Below are 6831 nucleotides of genomic sequence, written 5' to 3'. Positions count from 1 at the left end.
ATATAGCCAACATATAATCATTAAGAACTAAGCTAAAACCCCAGCATAACTTAAAATCCCAATCCTTGAGTTCAAAACTCTAGAGCACCCTAAAAACCAAATCAAAACAAGATTTAAAGCTTACCTCAACTAAGAATTATGACCCATGAGTTGAACCTCAACCAATCCTAGCCTCCAGATTTCAATTTCCCAAGCCAAACTCCTTCAAAATGATTCAAACCCCAACAAAGCATCAATGGAGAGAGAGAAACGTGAGAGAGGGAAGTGTGTGCTGCTAAGTGTCTCTTCTTCTTCTTGTTTCTAGGCTTCCTAACATCTCTAGGTGGATAAGGTATTTCAAGGCTAAGGGAAAGACCAAAACACCCCTAGCCTAAATCCTTGCTCCTTAGCGTCCCCAAGGGCAATGTCGTCATTTTCCACATTTCCCACTAAACCTCAAATTCCACTATAAATTTCCAATTAATCCCGACATACCCAAATAATCACCAAATAACTACCCATCACCTAATATTCCAACTACGCACTAAACTACTAAAATACCCCTAGGCTCACCCCGAGTCAGGTATTTGACCCCATTGTGACTTTTCTCCTAACTCGTTTACTAGGTACTCCTCAAGCCGAATATCGCAAATATATCCACATAATAATATGGTCTCAATCACATAACACATATAATTACATTTATACCCTCAATGGGTTAAAATTACAAATATACCCTTATTAATAAAAAGGGGCCCACATGTATATTCAACACACATAAACATGAATAAACATTTATATTACCATATAATTCATATATGCCACATAATCACACATATATTCAATTAATTTCACATAATTCACATATAAATCCAATTATGCCCTCCCAACACACTAATCAAGGCCCTAAGCCTTATTAGCAAATTTGAGACGATACACTTCCATTCCAATGGAACCCAACATCAAGCTATCTAAAGATGAAGGAGAAGAACTAAAAGACCCTACTCCATATGGAAGTTTGATTGGTAAGCTAATCTACCTAACCATCACTTGCCCATACATCAAATTTGTTGTCCATCGCCTGAGACAATTCCTTTCTACTCAAAGATTTCCCCATCAACAAGCTGCCAATCGGGTTCTACAATTTCTCAAAGGCTCACTAGCTCAAGGCCTATTTTATCCATCAAATTCAGATTCTACTCTCCTGACTTATGTAGAAACAAACCTCAACCAATCTAATCTATCTCTAAAAATATATGTTGATGCCGATTGGGGAAGCTGCATCGACACAAGATGATCAATATCTAGCTTCTGCATATTCCTTGGATAGCCCCTTATATCATGGAAATTCAAGAAGCAATCCACAATCTCCTACTCCTTTGCTGAAGCTCAGTACTGGGCAATGGCCAACACCACTTGTGAAATTGTTTGGCTACTATCTCTCGTTCGTGACTTTAGCATCAATCACCCACAACCAGCCATTCTTTTCCGCGATAACACAGCCACTATCCACATATCTGAGAATATCATCTTCCTTGAGCGTACAAAACATGTCGACATTGATTACAACATTGTCTACAAAAAAATTCAAAATGGCACCCTCAAGCTCAATCATGTTTCAACACAGGACAACCTTGCTGATATTTAAAAAAAAAAACTCTCTTTCTAGCTCAATTCAAAGAGTTCATTTCTAAAATGAGTGTACCTCTACACCCCATCTTGAGGGGGCGTATTAGAACCATTAAGTTGTTACTCTTTAGTTAGTTAATTAGAGTAATGCAAATCCTAAAATTGGTAAATTTTATAGAGATATCTTTTTATTCAAAAGATGATTTTAAATTTCTTTTTATTGTGATTTTTCAGAATTAATATCTTGGATTATTTGTAAGGTTTGCAAATAATTCCTTATTTAGTTTGATATTCTCACAATATGTTTATAAAAGGAATTTGTATCTTGGTTTTATAAAGAAAATATTATGTGCTTATTCGAATTCATTTATGGATTATTTTCTATTGATTTTCGTGCTTTCCAAGATAATTAACTACAGGAAATACAATCCTTGAGAAATTATTTGTTATTTCTATCTTGAGAATCTTGATCTGACTCAGGTATTAGCTATCGTCGCAAAATCCGTGCCTGTCGGAACAAAGTCAACTAAATTGGCAAATCTTCATTAATCAAGAATATCTTCAAATATTCTTGCTTTTATTGGAGATTCTTTCTCAGCCTTTCTAAGCACGAAATCATCTCTATAAATAGGATTCTAGGTCCTTGAGAAAAAGTGAACTCTTTGGTGCATAGTTTTGAGAGTGAATTGTAATATTTGTGAGGGTTTAGAGTTTGTATTCAAGTCATTGTATTCACGTGTTCTTGTAGTAAAATGATTGTTTATTTTTGTGGTGATTCTATACAACATTCACGAGTGAATAAAAGTTGTAATTTGAATATGATTATTATAGTCATCGGGAGAAGATTCTTACAAGCCTTGCTTCGGGAGGATGCAAGCAGTCGTTGGCCATTGAAGGGAGTTCAAGTGGTTAGGCATTTCAATCAAAATCAAATTAATGAAGAGAAGAACAACAAAGTTGCGGCGAATCTCAAGAGGGAGTCTTGTTTTATTTAAGTCAATATTTTTGTACTTGTGATTCTTTATTAATTGATTTTATTCTCTGGGCATGACCATAAGGAGTAGGTTATCCGAAAGGGTTTCTGAACCATGTAAAAATTTGTTTTGTTCTTTATTGTTTTGGCACTTTCTTTTTATTGTGTTCAGTTTCTGTCGTGACAAGTTCTTATTCTGTCCGGACAGATCTGAAATTTGTTTCAACATTTAATTACCATTCCACACCTTAATTAATTCACCTGGTTTAAGTAATTTGGTAATTACTAGAAAGGAAATTTCAAACATGATGAGTCATTTTTTAGCATAGTTTTAACATGTGTTTAGGGTAAGTTTGAGTCATTTTGGTGGAGTGTTATGCGGTATTATGCTTCTTTTGGTATGTTTGCAGGAAATAGGAGAAGAAAATGTGAAGTTTGGGAAATGACGGAAAAATCAGCTGAAATTGGGAAATTTGTGCTAAAAGTTGACAAGAAGAAAGTTGAAGACTCATTTGCGGAAATAATTGATCGTTTTGGAGTTTGGAAACAAGTTTTTGAAAAAATTAGAGGGGACACGACGCTTCAATGAAGAGCTGTGGCGCAAGGGAGAAGCAGAAAAGGCTAGTTTTCTGGATTTTTGAAGGGCCGCGGCGCCTGAGGGAAGCGTCGTGGCGCTCGCTGAAGTCAGAGAAGGGGGCTGCGCTGGAGCATAGAGGCGCGGCGCGGCACTTGGATGCTAGGGCCGCGGCGCGTGTGGCTGAACGTGGCCTGCAGAAGTGGAAAAATTGTTAGATAGTTTAGAGTTTTTTTTAAATACGTTTTAGGAGTTAATTAGGGTATTCTGTTCATATTTTAGAGGTGTAGAGAAGTCATTAGAGGCAGAGGAGAACATTGAAGACCTAGAATTTGATTTCTTATTTTGTTCTGTAATCTCTTTACTAGAGTTTATGTTTATATTTAATTTGATTGATTTCATTATGTCTGCTTTGAACTAATCTTGTTATTAGGGTTTTAGTGGATTCTTCTTGAAACTTTTGATCTCTTAATGAAATTTTCCTGAATTTCTTTCTTCTGCTGTGGATTATTTATCATATGCTTAATGCTTGTGAATGTTTGATCATCATTTAAATGTTTATATGATTTTAACCTATACTCTGAAAAGAGAAGGATAATTATGCTATAGGTAAATAATCACAATTTTATATTAGACGAAAGTACTTTTATGAATTGTGTAGTTTAGGGATTATGTGTTTAAAGCCTGCAATATATTGATTTACCACAGAGATGTAGGAAATAGTATATTGTAGAGAATTATAGATCCTAACAAGACTATAATATATAATTGTAATTTGCTACCACAATAGAATTAAGAAATCTGGAGAATTGGTTAGAAATCATAAGTGGATGGTTGATGAAACTAAAGCCCTAACTTTTGCATCTATTGAATTAAATCAAATTTTGATCTCTGCATTTCTTTAAGTGCTTAGTAGTTTTCTTAATTTTTAGTAATAATTATTTTATTTATCAATCTGAATTTATTATTTAATCAATTAGAAATAGAGGTTAATTATTGGTAATTAATAGCAGTCTTCGTGGGATCGACACTTTACTTATCATATATTAATTGATTAGACCGCGTATACTTGCGTGTTACAATTTGGCGATCAAGTTTTTGGCGCTGTTGCCGGGGACTGTTTTTATTAATATCAATAAGTTAATTTTTGTTCTAATTTGATTTATTTTTTTTCATTTTTTTAACATTTATTTGGATTAAAGTTCTCTTGTGTTTCAGGACTTGTTGGTATATGCGAAGCAATAGACAAAAACAGATTATACTAATAGACCGGGAAATTGAAAGAACGTGCAGACAGAGCCGGAAAATAAAAAGGAAATTGGAATTCACCATGGCTGACAATTTGGGAAATGGTGCTAATAATGGTCAAGGGGCTGCTGAGGTTCCCAGGGAGCAAGGAGCACGAACATTAAGAGATTATGTACTTCCTACTGTTACAGGAGTGCATTCATGCATTAGACCTCCAACCATTGCTGCCAACAACTTTGAGATTAAGCCAGCCATCCTTCAGATGGTTCAAACAACTGTTCAGTTTGGAGGTATGCCGACGGAGGACCCTAATTTACACATAGCTAATTTTCTGGAGTTATGTGCAACGTTCAAGATGAATGGGGTGAGTGATGATGCTATAAGACTGAGGCTATTCCCATTTTCATTGAGGGATAGGGCGAAAATTTGGCTGATTTCCTTACAAGCGAATTCGATCACTACATGGGAGGAGTTAGCCCAAAAATTCCTTGCCAAGTTCTTTCCTCCAGCAAAGGCTACAAAGTTAAGGGATGAGATTAATAATTTTTATTAGTTGGATGGAGAGTCACTGTATGATTCTTGGGAGCGCTTTAAGGAATTGTTAAGGAAGTGTCTGCACCATGGAATAGAAAAGTGGATGTTGATGCATAATTTTTATAATGGGTTGAATGGGACGACAAGAACAATTATAGATGCTGCAGCGGGAGGTGCCTTTATGAGTAAAAGTGCTAATGAGGCATATGAGCTATTAGAGGAGATGGCGATGAATAATTATCAATGGCCAACTGAAAGGGGACAACCAAAGAAGGTGGCTGGAATGATGGAATTGGATGCCATAACCATGCTTACAGCTCAAGTAGCAGCCTTGACGAAGCAATTACAAAAGACTACACTCCCATCTCAAGCTATGCAAGTTCAAAACTTATGTGAAGTGTGTGGTACAACCCATCAACCAAACCAATGCCCTGCTATAGATATGATTAACATGCCCATGGAAGAAGTCCAAGCCATAGGAAATTACCAAAGACAGCCTAATAATCCCAATTCCATGACCTACAACCCAGCTTGGAAGAACCATCCCAACTTTTCCTGGTCTAACAACCAAAACACCCTCCAACCTTATCCTTCACCTTAGCCACCATATCAACCTACCCAAAATAGGCCACGTTATCCACAACAATATGAACACCAAAATCCTCCACCGGGCTATTATCAACAACAAAATAGACCACCTCCCCAAATGCCAATGAAACCAGCTGAAACCCAACCTGATGTGCTTAACCAATTCATGACTGAAACTAAGGCATCCATAAAAAGTTTGGAGACTCAAATAGGGCAATTGGCTACTTTAATGACAAATAGAGCTCAAGGAAATTTTCCTAGCACTACAGAAGTTAATCCTAAAGAATAGTGCCAAGCTATTACTTTGAGGAGTGGAACGAGATATGAAGGCTAAAGAAGAGTTAGTCAGAAGAAGAAGAGAAAAAGTTGGATGATAAAAAGGTTACTGAAGACCTTAAGGAAGAAGAGGAGACCCCACCTGTAACTATTGAGCATCGTGTTAGAGTTCCATATCCACAAAGACTTCGCAAGCATAATTTGGATAAGCAGTTTGCAAAGTTTTTAGAAGTTTTCAAGAAGCTACACATAAATATACCATTTGCGGAAGCATTAGAACAGATGCCTAGTTATGTAAAGTTTATGAAGGAGATTCTCTCAAATAAGAGAAAGATGGGTGATTACGAAACAGTGGCGTTAACAGAAGAATGTAGTGCGATTTTACAAAGGAAGCTTCCTCAAAATTTAAGAGATCCTGGGAGTTTTACCATTCCATGCACTATTGGGGAGTTTGAATGTAAGCATGCACTTTGTGATTTGGGGGCGAGTATTAATTTAATGCCTTTGTCTGTATTCTAGAGGCTTGGTTTGGGGGAAGCTAGGCCAACTATAGTAACATTTCAGCCGGCTGATAGATCTGTGAAGCATCCATGTGGTATTATAGAAGATGTATTGGTAAAGGTGGATAAGTTTATCTTTCCGGCTGATTTTATAGTTCTTGATATGGAGGAGGATGAGAATGTTCCTATTATTTTGGGGAGACCATTTTTAGCAACTGGGCAAGCATTGATTGATGTGCAAAAGGGAGAGTTGAAGCTGAGAGTTCAAGGGGAGGAAGTAGTATTTAATGTGTTTAAGGCTATGACTTATCCTAAAGCAAGTGATAGTTGTTTCTCGGTTGATGTGGTCGAAGAAGTAGTAGAAAGAAAAAAATTAAGAGAGGATCCTCTTGAGTTGAGTCTTACAGTTGATGATGTAGATGGTGAGGAGAATGAAGAGGTGATGAGTTATTTAAAGTGGATAAAATCAGCTGAGCTATGGAAACATAAGAAATTTGAAGAATTGGGTGCAGGACCAGACAGACCATTAC

General features: G+C 36.5%; 1 non-coding gene across 1 annotated transcript; it reads right to left on the bottom strand.

Annotated features, from left to right (window-relative positions):
• Positions 1-4923: 4923 nt before the first annotated feature.
• LOC133787775 (small nucleolar RNA R71) lies at positions 4924-5030 on the bottom strand. Its single transcript, XR_009872776.1, has one exon. It is a non-coding gene; the product is annotated as a small nucleolar RNA R71 (small nucleolar RNA).
• Positions 5031-6831: the final 1801 nt, after the last annotated feature.

Source organism: Humulus lupulus, chromosome 6 (genome assembly GCF_963169125.1).
Source record: "Humulus lupulus chromosome 6, drHumLupu1.1, whole genome shotgun sequence".
Lineage (NCBI taxonomy): Eukaryota > Viridiplantae > Streptophyta > Magnoliopsida > Rosales > Cannabaceae > Humulus > Humulus lupulus.
The sequence above is the reverse complement of the archived record's forward strand: the minus strand, read 5'-3'. Positions and strand labels throughout refer to the sequence as shown.